Below are 18,420 nucleotides of genomic sequence, written 5' to 3'. Positions count from 1 at the left end.
ACTGTCGCAGTGTCACTGTGTGGTGGTGGCCAAGTGACATCACAGACCAAACTAATCGATAATAACATTTATTGAACACTATTTTTATTATTGACTACTATCAAATATTTGATTAGTTATTGGAGCCCTAATGTACAATACACATTACAGTGGAATTATAGTAAACTGTAAATTCACAATGTTTGTGTTTATTGTGTATCCATAAAGCATTTGGGGAATTCTTAATTGCTTGCACTTACATCTTTGTCTTCTAAGGTTGTAGTACATTATACTACAGTATCCTTTTCATCTTGCTCTTCTCATTCTCTTTGGAGACTGTTGCGAGTTAGCTCTCTGTCCATCTGGCCTGGTTATTTTGTTTCCACCATAGTTTCCTCTCATTCTCAGATCCTCTGTAGTCTTTGGTGCGGACCCCTCCGGCGAGCCTGCTGTTCTCCCACGCTCCCCGTGTCACTCATTAGACATCTCCGCACGGACCGGTACCACCACCAGGTCGGTTGCGATAGAGACGGAGAAAGAAAATAGGAAAAGGTTTTCCAGCCCCTCAACATGGTCGATTTCCCGCTGTCCCAGTGGCAGAGACTTCTGATCAAAAGGAACAAGAAGACACAACTCATAAGCCTGGGCCTGTGTCGGTACAAAGATGTCCAACAGGGAAGGCTGTCTACTAAATCTCAGTACCCTGCCTTTAGCTGGCCACTGGTGCGAACAGCGGGTAACGCCGGACCAGTGATCCCGCCCTCAGGCCTCGTCTGAAGGGTTCCTAGAGCTTTGTACCACCTCCCCGGAGTCCCGTAGAGAACGCAACTTGGCATTTAAAAAGCAAGCGCTGTAGAAAATGAAAGAGCCTGACTTCCAAAGCAACCGCCTGTGTAAAGGCCTGAGCAGAAGCCATTTCAGACTGCATGTAACAGGACTCTGATTTCTAATAAAGAAACATTGTTCAACTAGGGGACAAATATAAAAAAATGCAAGAATGTTTACTGTGACTAGTGTACTAATTGTACTTATTGAAAAGTCTTGAAATAATTACTACAATGCACACACGAAAGTCAGACAAGCTGGAAACAAACCTGATAAATCACATTTCACTGCATCTCATCATAACTACATGTACCCTTTACCTAAACTTTGCCCCAGGCTTCTTGTCTGAGTCAATCAGTAAGCAACTTTTCACAGCTTGCAGCGTGGCAGTACACAGGCGTGGCTTAAACATGTCAGCCGTAGTGAAACCCGAGGCAGTAGCTACATCATGCAATGGAGGTCCAGACTCCACACAGAGATCAAAAATTGGCCGGCAGCAGCATCTTCTAGGAGAATAAAAGTGAAGAGATGAAGGTAGATGGAAGAAGCGGGAGAGACGGGACTCTTGCAGGGCATGAGGTGGATCAAAATACGCCAAGAAGATTTTAGCATACAAAGTGCATACTAGCGCAAAACATTGCTCATGCTGACACTAGAGAGCTGGAATAATCTGAAGAGAACCGTTAGCAGAACATGTACAAAGTGAGCATGATGCAAAGCAGTGAAATCAATCAATTTGAAATACTTACCGGTTGTAACATGAGAAATAGAGCCTGCATCCCAAAATGTAGATGTCCAAAAGGAAGAAAAAATCACATAACAGTGGTTTCTCATGGATCGCAAGAAGGTTCCTTTACGTCCTATATCTTTTTAATACTGTCTCAAACTGTACACTGCCAGAAAAACAGGTACAAAACTGTCTCTTATTTTGTCACTGGGGTGGTTCCCCTTAAAGGTACCTTTTTGGGTATACATTTTTTTTCTGACAGTGTACTCAAGTATACAATTACACCAAAGTTGGTGATTCTCGCAAAATTAGACTTATGAGGTGTTATGTCAGTGCATGTTATACTATAAACATTTACAGTAAAGAAACATGTGGTATTTGGTGATCATTGGTAAATGTAGAGACAATAATAAGGAATATAAATGTGTCCAAGACCAATTTTCTCATCCTCCGCAACAATTTTTAATCATTGTTTTAACCCTTAAGGAACTAACATTTAAAAAAATGTTGGAAGGGACATAATTGACTGTGACACTCAAGATGGCTACCAGGTAGGCAGTTCTTATTTTTTCTTTTCAGATAAAAGTTGACATTTTGTTTGTCATAGTACCTAGACAACTTTTTAGTTCTCATTACCAAAACATGAGTTTGTAAATGCATATATTTAATGTAATATCATGTTGCGGTAATGATAATTTTTGATAATGATAATCTAAAAAATGTAAATACTTCTATAGGAAATATTTTTTAAATCCTCTAAAAATAATGGTTATTGAAGTTCAGACCTTAATCTTATACAGTATGTTAAAAAAATTGGCTTCAAGGGCTTTTTAAAAATTCTGATGCTGGACACCTTCTAAATCTGGATTTCGTGAGAATCACCCAAGTATGCAGAAGTCAGCTATTTGCGTAAAATTATATTCAGTCACACTTTAGTTTATGGTCTCACTACAAAATGTACCTTTACAAAATGTACTTTTAGATATCGCAGGTATACAGTAATACAGCCAGGTATCCGTTCTTCTTTTTCTTCCTTCTGTTTTTTTCATACTTGTCTTCTCGATGTTTGCTTGCTGCTTGTATTAAGGTTGACTTGCCCCAAGGAAACTCAGAGGTACTCAATATGCTCTTATTCCATTAGGAAGGATACTGTCTGCTTCACTGCACGCAAGAAAGACTGTTCTGTTGTCCTGGTGTGACAAACCAGAGCTAATACAATAACAAATGCTGCAACATCAATAATGAATTTTTTGTGCCTTTCTTTGCGGATGCGGGGACAGGGAGAAGCAGGAACATTTGGAGGACGGTGGAAAGTCAGCACAGTAAAATGGCCAAGTTATAAGTCGATCAGTGCAAAGTTTGCCAAACAATTCATTATAAGCACATTTGTGGTCGCTTCCAGTGTTCTCTATTGTAAAACATGATAAAGCGGGGGACTTAATTAAAAAACTCATTACGTTCTGCCATTTTCAGGCTGAGATATTTTGCAGGGCCTTTTGAGAAAGCGCGTCGCACATCTCTGACACGCACAAAATATTGAAGCACACACACACAAACAAGCACAGGCGATGGTGTTATGGAAGGTAAGGATGTCAATGTACTCCCACAGTTACGTGTTCACACCACAAATTAATGTGGCCCATATCCAGCTTTAATTTACCACATTTGATACAGATCTGTTTTTAGGATGCCAGTGTGAACAGGAAAAAAATAAGTTATCCAACTTGACATTTTGCAATGTGACTTTAGGAGTTCTGACTGACTGACATATACAGTATATACAGTACTGTGCAAAAGTCTTAGGCCACCATGCTACCATTAGATTTGTTGTTTTAGCAAATTGGGGGCCCAAGGCAAAGATATGTATGGGCCCCCCATCCGATTTATAAAAGAGAAGGAAACTATTTTTTACTCCAAAATAAAGATGGAAAGCAGAGAACACACATAGTGTAGCACTACACAAACCAATAGAGAATAAGTCAATGGGGAAAAAACAGCCACTAACAGTAACAGGTTCATAAAATGCTACATGAAAGATAAAAACAAAATTATGTTGATTGTTAGGGCGCTATGTACGACTTTGTTGTAAACTGATGAAAAATAAAGTTGGGGAGCTGAAAGTCCCAACACAACAGCAGCTAATGTAGCTAGCGTTAGCTAACATGTTAACTAATGTTGGCTAAAGAAGTCATTCAACTTAGCTTAGAGAGTAGGTTAACATTCTGGCATGTATATTCATGGTGATCATAACTTTGGTCCAATTTCTGTTCTTGCCTCTAGTTAGTAGATCTAGACAACACTGTAACTAGTTAGCTATAAGCCTTTCCTTTGTGCAGACGTATTTATGCTTCGTAAATGTTCGACAGATTTAACTAGGAGTGGGGCCGTCCACACTGTTTTATCCATTGTATGCACTGCTCACGTTGTGTTTTCGGCTCTGGGAATCATAAGAACACAACTCCTCCATACAATCTCTCGGGGCAACTTATCTAGTATGCGATTTACAAACGCCGCGGGCGTTAATGTTTGTCGGACGTGCTCACATAGTCACGGTTGCTGTGATGTGTGATTGGACAATGGCCGTTTTGGGGGAGGGGCCGGCGAGAGGTCAATTGCTGAAACACAGAGAAAGTTGTGGCCAGATTAAGACTCAACAGCACCCCATAGTGGATGAATGACAATATCCTAGCCAGACCACTGTTGTCAGTGATATAAGTATTTGAAATGAAAATGATTTCTTAATGTCTAGTGACATATCAGGGCCATTTTATGATTAATTGATATAAATTTCTTACATACTGTTCCTTTCACGATGATAAGGGTTTTGTTTATTTATTAGGTTGGTTGGGGTCCCCCCTAATATGACCGCTGGTAGGGGGCGCCAAGCACCCGCCTACCTATGGCTCTTTGTTAAGACTGCCTCTGCTGATGCCCGAAGAAGACATTTAGTTCTGAAAATTGTTTTGTTTTTAATGTTGTGTGCATATGTCCTGTATTTTCTGTTTGTAAAGAGTGAAAAATAAATATGGATGGACATTAAAACTTGGCTAAAACAACAAAGCTGGTGATGGTGGCCTAAGACTTTTCCACAGGACTGTATGTCAACACAACACTATGTACAACATTCTGTAAAAATATAACTTTGATATCTATAATATTGACTATGGTCATGTCAAAGATGGAAATCAACGACTGAAATCAAACTTTGAACTTTCATGCCCTTAATCTCATGGTGCATGGTGAAGTTGTATACATGCTGCCAAGCTAAACAACATTGCCAGTTCAGACCAGTGTCATCTACAAGCCACATTATAAGGTCACATAACCAAAAGAATATAACTAGAACATCCAGTATAGCACATTTCAACTGAAAATCAGATTTGAGCCGCATTCAGCTACGGTGTGAACAACCTATCTCCATTTCACCCTGCGTTTAATTTTCACTCTTCCCTGGATTGAGATATTATGTTTGGTTCCTCTCATGATGGCCAGGTGCCCAGGAAAAGGTGTCTGTAGTGCCGATGAGGATCCGGCGTCATTGGCCGCACGGCCAGCATAACTAGTGCCGTCATGTTCTCTCTTATTTTCTCTCCCTTTCATCCTGCTCTCGTGTTCCTCTTTACTTCCACTTTTGTGATGATAACGCCGCTTCCTCGTGCTTTACGGTGCATGTGTGCCTTCCACTGGAGGTGCATTTATCATTCTTACCCTTCTTTCTCACCCCCTTCAAGGCAGTGTACCCCATTTGAATATCAAGGCAACGGTTGACAATGGAGAGACACTTGAGAGCACAAAAAAAATCTCCAGCAAGCTTCAAGGGCCAAGGAGGAGAACAGGGGTCTGACAGCAGTAAGGAGCACTTACCGAAGCTAAACAAAGCGACAGTCAGGGGAGGCAGTCCATTCACATACAAACACACAAAGACCGCCAGGGGAATACACACCTGGGGATGGTAGCAGTAGAGAGGAACAACTAGGAAAAACAAACTCGGTCATCCAAAAAGAGAAAGCAATGTTGGCCTCTGTATATAATGCAACATGGCCATTTATCATGGATCGCGGTAGTTTTTGAATAAATGAGACAGCATCAAACTATAGGAGTAAATTGACAGGATAACTCATGCAAGTTCATCACAAATCTAAGCATTTGTTGCTGTTTAACTGAATAGATTTTAGACCAAATTTCCATTTTTTTTGAAAAAAATATCCATGAGATATTTTAACTAGAATTGCACGATCACTGTTGAGAGTAGGGGATTTGCAACATGACGATCTCTGCTTTTCCCAGCACCTGCTGTTTTCTTTGTGTGTGTGTCTGAGAGAGACATGGTTAATATATTACAATGCATTCCCTTTCTAGGAGTAATGCTAAGGATTACCAACAAACATTGACACAACCTCCCATTTCTTCTTTCTCATCTAAATCTGCTTTAAATCCCAAATTGCTTGTCAAAGGGATACAATTAGAAAGCAAAACAGAAGGATTGACAAACCAGATTGTTTGTTGTTTGCACCTGGCAGTAGTAATTAAAGCCCGGGTGACAGAAGATGATGCTGTTCTAATGTGGCCTATCAGCATGTTCACACGTAGTTCTGTCTGGGTGCCACTTGTGATCTGATTGGCATTTCATTAAAGACATTCGAGGCCCTGGATGATAGAGTTGGCCAAAATTCAAAATGTGCTTGGAGCATTTGCTCTCTTTAACTCATGAGATGGAATTACAGTTTATTAGCCACACCCCTACAGTGAATAACCCTACCCCCATTGTTAATAAGCCACACCCCTACAATGAATTAGCTGCAGACCCGATGAATTTGAATGATTGAGAGAGAAATTTTATAAAAAATTGTGACAATGCTGAGAGTAATTTGAGCTGTTTCATTTAAATTTTTTTCTCTCAACTGATTAGTCTCTAAATTAAGTGAAATGCCGGCAAGGTAATTACCAGCAATTAAAACGGAGTGTAATTATGTTTACCACATTTGGTTTTAGATAAGTTTATTTAAGTAAATAGGCCTGTCAACATCAGAATTTGAATCTGTTGATTACACGGATAACGGCCATGCAAGTGTCCCAAATGTGAAAATTACTTTTTAAACTTTTTGATGTGATTCAGGGTTTCCCGCAGAAAATGTGTTAGTTAAGGTGGTAGGGTTGGGCGGGTGAATAGGGTATCGAGGGCGTGGCAATCAAAGGGGTGGGGCGTATGCGTCATGATGAAAATTAAAATATTTTAATAAAATATTTATTTTTAAAACATTTAAATAAAACTTAATTTTAAAGAACCTATGACAAAAAATTAACACATACTAGATTATTAATGAATTAAATGTTTTTACCTCTAACGGGAATAGCTGCGTGATGAAGTGAAACTAAAGTTTTAATAAACACAAACTAAAGCAGATGTTGTAGAACGTCTGGCGAACGATGATAGATCTTGTAAAAACTGATTATTTCCCACTATTAATTACATTATCTTAAAGGAGTGTAACTACTGTAGCATGTAAATAATGCACATAAATAAAGTGAGCAAGAGCCCTCAACAACTATATCTAATCAACAGGCACATGAAATGTCTCGGTTACGTATGTAACCCTCGTTCCCTGAAGGAAGGGAACGGAGACGTCACGTCGTGACCGACGAATTGGGAACTCGCTTACAGGGACCAATCTGCTTCGTACTCTACTAAAATGCCAATGAACTTGGCATTGAGATATTTGCATAATGCTGGCGCCGCCCCGCCAGGTGCGCATATAAGCCACAGGTGCAAATATGGAAATTAGCTTCGTTTCGCTGAGAAAGCCGGAAAGTGTGACCGGCCGATAAACAGCAGGGAGCAGCCCTGTGGCGACGGGACGTGACGTCTCCGTTCCCTTCCTTCAGCGAACGAGGGTTACATACGTAACCGAGATGTTCCCTTTCAGTCGGTCACTACGATGTCACGTCGTGACCGACGAATTGGGAATCCCTACCAAAACGCCACTGAGGACTGACCTCTTCCAGTGTCTGCGTAAAGCCCTCCGGTTCCACTTTAGGATAAGGAGAATTAGGTTTTAAGGCAGAAGGCCAGGCACTAGATGTTCCTTTAACCCCACAGTAGTGCCAGCGACTGGGAAGCGCCCTATCTGAGCGGTATAGGAACGCTGCGGAAGCCACCGCCCCGTTAAGGGCTATTGGTGGGCGAAAGTCAACCGTAGTTGAGGTATAAATGACAGCCGTGGCTGTGTAAGCAAAGCAGTGCTCTGCTGAGGGAAACGTGGGCTAGTAGGATTAACCCCACGGAAAATTACTCACAAAGGAACCCGATGGGACGCAATGTGGATGCCCGAGCCAAACACAGGTTCGCGAGGATGCAGCTAGTGAGAGGCTGGCAACGGATGCTCCGCAACATCAGGCTGCCAAGGCAGCGGAGGAAGGCAAAACAAATTATTACGCGTTTTTGCCTTGATGGCCTTCCATACTGAGCTCAGTTTGGAGCACCAGTCGGAGGCTGCAAGCCGACCTGCGAGCCTGTTCTCTGTGCTTCCCCTAACGAGGAAAGGACACGAGAGGAGACAGGCTCGACACGAACACTGTAAAATCTAATGAACGTATTAGGTGTCGCCCAACCAGCAGCTCTGCAGATGTCTGTTAGCGAGGAACCACGAGCGAATGCCCAAAATGAGGCAACACTTCTAGTAGAGTGAGCTCTCAAATTAAATGGACAAGGAATGCCCTGCAGATTATAAGCAAGGGCGATAGTATCAACTATCCAATGAGACATCCTCTGCTTAGTGACAGCTTTCCCTCTCTGCTGACCACCACAACAAACAAAGAGCTGATCTGAGGTCCTAAGGCTTTGTGTACGATCCACGTAGACGCGTAACGCTCGTATGGGGCATAATAAAGCCATGGTTGGGTCTGCCTCCTCCGGGGCAGCGCTTGCAAGCTCACCACCTTATCTCTGAAGGGAGTGGTGGGAACTTTGGGCACGTAGCCTGGTCTGGGTCTCAGTGAGACAGCAGGACCAAACTGAAGGCACGAATCGTCAACAGAGGATGCATGTAAATTCCTTACTCTCTTCAGGGAGACCAATGCTAGTAGGGTCAGAGTTTTCATTGACAAAAACTTCAGACTCGCAGACTGCAAAGGCTCGAACGCGGAACCTGTAGTAGGGCTTCAGCACCATGGACAGGTCTCGGAGTAATAGAGGAAGGGCCTCTTAAAATCTAATAACCAAATCATGCTGGCCAACTGATCTGCCGTTAATAAGTGAGTGATGAGCAGAAATAGCGACGATATCAACTTTAATGGTGGAGGGTGACAGCCTACCATCTAACCTATGTTGAAGATATATAAAAGCACAATGTTAAGCATTCTCTGGGGTCCTCGCGTTGCGAAGAGCACCAGGTGACGAAAGGGGTTTCATTTAAGCGCGTAAGCCCGTCGTGTGGACGGTGCTCGCCGCGTCGATGGTGTTAGATACCGCTTGCGATAAATCACCTAAACCTTGCGCGCACTCAACGACCATACATGGAAATCCCACAGGTCGGGGCGCGGGTGCCATAATGTGCCCCTTCCTTGAGAAAGAAAGTCCTTCCTCCGGGGAATTCGCCAGGGAGGGGCTGTCGCGAGGAGCATTAACTCTGAAAACCAATTCCTGGTCGTCCAGTACGGGGCGACTAATAAAAGGCTCTACTCGTCCTGCCTGACTTTGCACAGTGTCTGTGCGATTAAGCTCACTGGAGTGAATGCGTATTTGTGCGTCCCCCGCGGCCAGCTGTGTGCCAACCCATCCACGCCTAGGCTGCCCTCGGATAGTGAATAAAACAGGCGACAGTGGGTATCGTCCGGTGACGCAAATAGATATATCTGCGCACGACCAAACTTTTTCCAAATTAGCTGAACCGTCTGGGGGTGGAGTCGCCATTCGCCGGTGCGCGCAGCTCGGGAAAGCGCGTCAGCCGCTGTATTGAGCGTACCCGGGATGTAAATGGCACGAAGGGACCTCAGATGCTTCTGACTCCAAAGGAGGAGATGACGAGCGAGATGCGACAGGTGACGAGAGCGCAAAAACCGCCTTAACGATAAATAACGCAACAGTCGCAATGTTGTCGGTGTCGGCTAATACATCCTTCCCTCGCATCTCCATAGCGGAGCGTACAAGTCCCAGATATACAGCGCACCGCTCGCGGCAGTTGGGGTGCTATGCACACCCCTGAGACTGCAAGCCCGTCATACGTGGCTGCTCATCCCGTGCTGGGGGCATCGTATGTGCTACAGAATGCCAGGAGACCTGACTCAGGGGCATATCTTGCTATCAGAAATGCTGGGTCTGCCATGGGGTAAAATTGAAATGACATGCAGGTGTAATGGTTACACAGTGTATGCCGTTGCGCCACGCTCTCCTCGAGACTCGATCGTAAAACCAATGCTGAGGCGGTCTCATATGAAGCAGCTCGAGCAGTGTCACAGCCGCAGCATGCTGTCATATGTCCAGGAGCTTCTGAAATTGTTTCAGAGGGACCGCGTACTTCCCTCGAATTAAACCGAGGCAAGTCAGAACTGACTGGTTGCGCGCTCTTGTAAAACACGCCAATAAATCGACCGAGTCTATTTCCATACTGAGAAAAGGATCCTCTGCACGGGGCAAAGTTGCTCTTTTCCCAGCTGACCTGATGACTTAAACGAGCGAGATGCTGAAGCATTAAATCTCTGTGTTCGCGCACGTCTGCCAAGAACGAGCCATTATAGTTGACGTAAATATAAGCAGAATGCGAACAACGCTCTCTCTCTCGGAGATTTTAATGCCGTGACTAGCACTTTCATGGAGACACGGGGAGAGAGAGACAGCTCGAATGGTGTACTTAGTACTAATATGCCCACCCCACAAACGCAGAGCGAAAAACGGTCTAAGGCGAGGGGAGATGGACACATAAAGTACACGTCTACAGGTCTAAGGCTGCAAACCGATCTGAATATTGAAATACGAGCCTCGGCGTATCATCCTAAAGGATCACATTTGTAGAGCCGGTGCGTAAATAAATCGGTCGTAACCCACCGCGTATTTTGGGTAATATGAGATAAAGGCTGGAAAAACCTTATCATCATTCTCGGTAAGAGGGACCGTCTCAAAATGTCCTTCGCCAGCAGGACATCGACTTTTGCACGCAGTACATGTGCATCGGACGCTTTCACTTTAGTGAAACGAATGCCCGAGAATTTGGGGGAGTGCCGGTAATTGTATTTCGTAACCGAGGCGGATAGTGCGTAAAACCCAACGAGACCGGCTGGGAACTGAAGCGAAGCATCCAGGGACCGTACGAGGAGAATTAACGACACTACCGAAGTACCCGCGGTGGGGCAGCGAAGCGAGACAGGTGAGACTGCCGGTGCGTCTGCTGTGACAGCATAAACATCTACAGTATGTGTGTGTGTGTGACACTGACCTGAGCCCGCTGAGGGTGACGGTCGTCTGGTCTCCTGCGCGGAGAGCGCAGACTCCGGAAAAACACCCGCTGGCGATAGAGGAGAGGTAGGGTGAGCTGGTGTGCCTGCTCACGGCTCTCTCGATCCTCTGGAGACCTGGAGAGGGAAGAGAAATGCACTCTTATGTGTGGTTAAGTGGGTACCGGCTGGACAGCCGGTGGAACAGATGCAAACCAAGGATTTTCCACCCGACCCCCTACCGGGGGAAGGAGCGAATCACCGTCTCCTGAAGAGTGATCCTCTGCCACTCCGGGTCGCCCGTCTCTGACCACAAACTTTTGATTTTCACGGGAAGCGGCTAAACGGGCGGGGCGAGCTGCTGACGACCGGTTCCCCTGCGCTGCCGAGATGGGGTCCGAGGAGGGGAACAGAGGTGGCCGCCGCAGGACGCCGACGGCGAGAGGCAGACTGAGGAGCCGGCGTGGTGGACCAAGGGCAGCTCTCTTTCGCCGGGACATGACCTAGGAGATCGCCTCAGTCTGCGCAGCTGAGCTGTACGACTCCACGGGCTCGCCGAAGAGGCCGGTCTGTGAGACAGGAGCATTCAAGAAGTTGTTCTCGCCTGCGTCCGTCATGTCAGCCAGACACAGCCAAAGGTGGCGATCCTGAACCACTGTGGTGGACATCGCATGACTGAAGGTCGCGGCCTCCCTCGTAAATCCTTGGTGAAACTGTAGCAACGTTATTGCGTGCAGGGCTGAAGCCGCCTCTCCGCATGCCTGACGGACAGCGCCCGTAACCCGACGACTGTCTATACAACCACGGGAGGGAAGGGTTGGGTGGTCCCTCCAGGAACGCAGCTGCATCGCAACCCCCCGCTCCACTGAAGGAATCCCCCCTTAGCGGCTCCGTTGGTGAGGGAGGTGAGGGGTGAAACTGAACGGCCGAGATGGCTGCAAATCACGTCAGCTCTTCGTGCCGTCGGAAAAGGCAGGCACAGGAGGTGAGGACCATAGAGGCCCGAGCATTCTCCGAGATGCACTTGATGGCCTTTTGTGCAGCTATTTATTTTTTTATTTTGACGACCTAGTTAAGGCAGTAGGGTTTCCAAGCTTAGGCGGGCCTCCTTAACTGAAATATGCTGTGGGAAACCCTGTGATTTAAAGAAAAGATGAGTAGTCTTCTACAGGGCTTTTTATCTTAAAATTACACTGCCCTTATAATGAAAGTTATTTTTTAACCTGATAAGGAACACTGTGCCGTACACAGTACACCCCCTCCCTTGCACGTGAGGTTGCATTACGTCATTGTAACTTTGAAGCATTAAATCTTCAAAATATACGGTCATGGGGCACATCGTTGGAAAGCTTGGATTCCATTAAGCGCACACACAAAGCATAATATGATTTACAGCAGTCATAAAACTGTAATCTAGTTGTTAGTTACCTGAACCGGGCTGCGCCGATTTAGGATATTTACTTACCTTTAAAATCTTCCCTTTATCCGCTTCGGTGAAATTGTACAAAACAAATTGTTCATAAATCCCCAAAAGTCCAAGAAAACGGAATATCCAAGCCTTTTAATCCAAAACGATTTGTTCATCTCACAATCTTGAGGTTTCTGACCGAATTACGATATAAATAGTGTATACAATTAGTTCACTAACGGACATTCGTTCGAATCTCACTTTTCATTCACGATTTATAATGAATATATTCGGATGTCATGTTTATTGTGCAACAAATACGCCCCCTTGTGGAATTTCAGCCGTTTCATAAGAGGCTACAGCCCTCCTGTGGTAGATAATTTTATCACTTAAACTTATCTATGATCATCAAAATGATTTAAACATCTAAAATTACATGTTTTTAATTTCCTGTGAAAAGTGAAAAAATCTTTATACCTTAAAGGAAAACACCACCGTTTTTCAAAATTTTACTATGTTCTTACCTCAACTTAGACAAATTAATACATACCTATTTTTTCAATGCGTGCACTTAATCTTTGTACAGTGCGTCGTGAATGTGTTAGCATTGACATATTTATAACCTTTATATAATAATATATTATACAATACCATGATATCGTCATCCTAGTAACTTAAGTTTAAGACTGCCGTATTTATAATTTCTGAATGTTTACTTTAACTGAATGTTCATTGTTTAAGTTATGGCTTAATGGCATTGTTTTTATGTAATTTTTTATATAAATACTTTGCCTACATGCTCGTGTATTATACAGTATAAGCCATGGCGGCCGATGACTTATTTTTTTGAAGGCGCTTGATGCGAAGTTCGTCACAACATGTATGTAGCCCATCATGTGTGTAATGCCTTTTTTCAAAATATGTGTTCTGTGCATCGAGAGATCCTGTGCGCATCACGTGTCTTGTCAAATTAAGTGCCTGCTAAAGGGTTTATGATAAAAAGAGACGCTCCCGTTTGTCAGATCGCATAATCTCTTTCGTATGATAAAAGAGACGCTCGCGTTTGCCAGATCGCATAATCTCATGTTTAATCAGAGTTTACTGTTAAGAAAGTGTTTTGCGTGTATTTTGTGAACGTAAGCGTCTCTTTTATTATAAATGGTTTTGAGGCGTATGCAGCAGGCAGTTATTTTGACAAAACACGTGATGCACATGATAAACATGACGCAACAAACACATATTTTGAAAATGCAAGCAACACACATGACACTCCGAACACTTATTTTGATTTTGCGCCCCACGGATGAGCAGTCACGAGCCGCCACTGAGTATGAGTTTATGATATGGGTGGTGGGGGACCATATATTTTTCATTTTTTCCATCTATATTTTTTCATCTATATTTCAGTTAAAAATAAGCAACTGGCGCGTGCACAACATGCAACACACTGCTTATTATATACACAGAGACGCGCAGCAGCACACAAACATGCCAAATATTACAAATGAAAATATTACAATGTAAAATATTATTATTGTGTACATAATGATAAAAATGCCTATGTCCTAATGGATAGTCATTGCATGGATCAGAATTACCTACACTGTCAAAAATAAAGGTACAAAGCTTTCAGAGAAGTGTTCAGTCTTTGCTCTATGTTGCTTGCTATATGTAAATAGCAAAGTGTAAAACCCAGGTGATTTGTAACTTGCTTATGATTGGAGGGATAGGCAATGTTACAAATGACCCATGTAACAACACCCCCATCAGAATTCTAATGCGTTTTATTTACAATGTAGCTTTAACTAACATAATTTGTCTATGGCTTGACTACATCAAAAAGGCTAATAATGTTATGCCAATGGGTAACACTTTATTTTACGACCCGCAAAGTACCGCGTAATTAAACCGAATTTACAGCGTACCTATTTGTAACAACAGAGTAGGGGAGAGCGGGGTATGTTGTCACACTTTTCACACTGTCTAACATTTACTGAGCACCATACATCAAAATGGTATAAATCTCATACCAAATGAAAGAAGGAAGTCTTGGGCACATATGTTGTATTCATAACATCTTTATATCTTATCTCATTACAGAGTTGTAGACTGTTGAATAGTGACTGTGCACTTGTGACAATTTGCCCCATCGGAGGGTAAGTTGTCACACTAGGGCGGGTAAGTTGTCACACTAGATTATCTAAAAATAAGAACACAACTACTTAATTGTGAATATTGATTTTAATTTTTAAACTCAAACCAAACTGGAAATATAAACATCCGTGCCTGGAGAATCTGGAAAAACAATTATTTCAATCCAAATAATGCACATTTCAATTAAGTGGCAAGACCACTTTACTTTGAACTTTGGTTCAAATGTTCTATGGCTTTCACATAAAACCAGATAACTGAATGGAACGCTGCAGATAACTTGCTTAACTTAACATGTTTAACCTCTGAACAAAACAGATGCCCTGTATGACTAATAGGACTCATCTCCAGAATCACAATTCTGACACACATAAATTGCCTGGCCTGAGGTGCAAGCATCATGGGCCCAATTGTTGCATTTTACACATTTTACCCAGGTCTCCTTTGGACGACTCTTTGAAAATGGCTCTACACAGACGAGGCAGAAGCACTCTTCATCATCTGATGATGACTCTTGCATGATTTTTCTTCTTTTAGCTGCCTTGTTTTTCATAGGTCCAGATTTCTGCTTCCCTTTCTTTTGAAACAGCTTTTTGCTAGATTGAGGCTTATTCTTTTCTATATCATGTTTTCTGAGCATGTTCGATGTGTTTGTTTGTACAGGGGCAAGTTGTCAGATGTGACGACTTGCCCCAAAGTCATTGAGACAACTTGCCCCATACTTACTTGTGTGCTAATGTTGTCTAAATCTCAAGTTTAGCTCATCATATCACTTTAGCTAAAGTATCAAAAGACACTTTACGGTCTCCTCTATTTTGTGCAAAATAATCATTTTAAACATTCACACCTAACAAAGTTGTATTGCATAAAATGTAAAGTGATTTTTTTTTTACTTTTTAAGCAGAAAAATAAGAAAATTGTGCTAACCTCAGATTACAGTGATCTTGACCACATATGAACAGGAAGTTCACTATAGAAGAAGAAGTCACATAAAGTGGCTATTTGATTTTTGAGATAGAGCCTCTAGTGTTGGAGTTATTAACAGTGTGACAACTTACCCGTGTGACAACTTACCCCGCTCTCCCCTACCTCTACAGTACGTACTTGTAGTTATAAGGGAACAATATTTTTAAGTTTGGGGTAATAAGGGGGTAAGAATATATGGAAAATTATTCTCTAAGTATTTCATAACTACAGGGTACCTATTGTAATATTACGTGGTATGTATGACTTACGTCTATGGGTAATATGGTCTATGTGTAATGTTTGTTTTTTTTCATATTTGCTACTTACCTGATGAAGTGTTTTGTATAGCCTACAGTTGATGTCTACAAGCCACGTCGGCAAATAAAATATAACACACAATAAAAATAATAGCAACTTGTACCTCTTTGATCCTATATGTATACATGAGTTACCAGGTAACTCTTATATTTGAGGGCTGTAAATTGTGGGGCTTATTCCCCGCTTGTTCTGTGTATGTACCAGGTAACTCTCATATTTGCGGGCTGTAAAATAAAGTGGGGTTTATTCCCCGCTTGTTCTGTGTATGTACCAGGTAACTCTCATATTTGCGGGCTGTAAAATAAAGTGGGGTTTATTCCCCGCTTGTTCTGTGTATGTACCAGGTAACTCTCATATTTGCGGGCTGTAAACTAAAGTGGTGCTTTGTTCACCTCTTGTTATAAATGTTATAGGGTAAATACCATAAACATACAGGGGCGGTTTCCCGGACCAGGATTAGCTTAATCCAGGACTAGGCCTTAGTTTAATTAGGAAATATAACTCGTTTTAACAAACATGCCTTACTAAAAATATTACCTGTGTGCATTTTGAGGTAAAACAAAGGGCACTGATGTATTTTAAGATACGTAAGTGCAAGTTGTATTCAGTTTGGAGAGCTCTTAAAAGTGTTTTAGTCTAGGACTAGTCAAATCCCTGTCCAGGAAACCGCCCCACAGAATATTTTTTTTTTTACAACAACTTATTTCAAAACATCTTTAAAACCTTATAATTAAGCCAACACTTAATGTTTATTATCACATAACTTTTATTTAAAATAAAAAGTTGTGACAATTTTTCATTGTTTTTGCGGCTTGGCTTCCTCTGTTGGTGTTCTTGTCCACTCGGATGATGAGATGATGTCGTCTCACAAATTCTGTTCTGGATTACATATAAAAAACATAAATGAAAGCCTTCAGTAAATGTTTCTTCACTGTGCCTTGACAGAAACAGAGTTTTCTGAGCCAGTTACGTTAATAACTTTAGGCTAACTTACAGTATGTGCTAGCTAACCTGCTACCGTTAGCTGGCAACTTTCTTGAAAAAACATTGTTTGAAATGCTTGAGTCATGTATTAACAAAACCAGTCACCTTATCCAGCATGCGGATCCTGCTAACATCACTCGCAGCCGTACTCCACAGTGTAGAACGTTTCTAAAACCTCTTAAAGAAATTTCACATCAGGATCGCGTTCCAGCAAACCTCCTGCAGACGTCCGCGCGCTCTACACCTGCGCAGTAGCCTACGCATGTAGTCGTCTTTTGCTTTAGCGGGAGCTGATATCTGCTGTTGTTTCATTCTGGTTTGCCATTGCATAAATTATAATTGGTTAAATACTTGTGTTTACAGTAAATAAATTGCAAAGCACCACTTCAAATATGTCCGCAAATGTAAGAGTTTCCCGGTAAATAGGGAACAAGTTGCTATTTTTTATTGTACTTACCTTAAAAAAAGATAACCACATTAAATCAGCTGGACTTTTGTTATTAAAAGCAAGTAATATAGGCTACTAAAATAAAAGTGATGTGCTGCTATATTTATCTGCCGATGTGGCTCGCAGACACTGACTGCATACAACATTCAGTAGTCAATATGAAAAATTCACAATAAAAAAATAAAACTATTTCCCCATAGACTTGACTAAGTCATACATACCACGTAATATTATAATAGGTACCCTGTTGTTATAAAATACTTAGAGTATAAATAATTTATAATTCTTCATATTCTTACCCCCGTATTACCCCAAACTTAAATATTGTTCCCTTATACCTACAAGTACGTACTGTAGAGGTACCCTGTTGTTACAAATAGGTACGCTGTAAATTCGGTTTAATTACGCGGTACTTTGCGGGTCGTAAAATAAAGTGTTACCTGCCAATGTTACATAAACGGTGACACTTTTATCCAGAGCAACTTGCAGTGCATACAATTTACATGGTTTTTATTAGCATGTGTGTTCTCAAACCCAAATCCCATGACATTTTGGGCTGCTATTGCAATGCTCTATGAGCAGGATCCAACTTCTTCACATTTAAATTCAAGTAAACTAGATACTTAATTTAAATAAAATTCACATTCAGCAGTTGACCTGGTGTTTAAAACTAATTTTCAATTTGATTTAAAATGGCACCGCTGAATACACAAAAGTATGCGTACAATACCTTGCAAACATTTTGATAGGTCACAGCTGTGCTGTAAAGCAAACAGCATCTTTTGAAGTACACAAGAGGTGTCATATGCCCAGTGACACATGCTACATACACAAATACACCTATAATGTCACATACAAGTGCGCTTGCTCTCATCTAAATACGCTGAAGGTGGAATCGCAACACTAGGATTCAATTTATTTGTATAAGACTTTTCACAATACAGTACATATTGTTCCCGAGCAGCTTTACAAGAAAATTGTTTCCTAATACTCTCAGTGAGCAAGCCAGCGGCGACAGCAGCGAGTAAAAAAATAAAAATAAGTGTTTGTGTTTGCCTTTGCAACCATTATAAATGGACCTGAGGGAAAAAAATAAAAGGTACAAAAATTATGGTATGACCCCCTTTAATAAGTCCTGTGCATGAAACTGCTGTGATAGCAAATTGTTGTTTGCCATATTATTTTATC

Source organism: Misgurnus anguillicaudatus, chromosome 15 (assembly GCF_027580225.2).
Source record: "Misgurnus anguillicaudatus chromosome 15, ASM2758022v2, whole genome shotgun sequence".
Lineage (NCBI taxonomy): Eukaryota > Metazoa > Chordata > Actinopteri > Cypriniformes > Cobitidae > Misgurnus > Misgurnus anguillicaudatus.
This window is presented reverse-complemented; position numbering follows the sequence as displayed.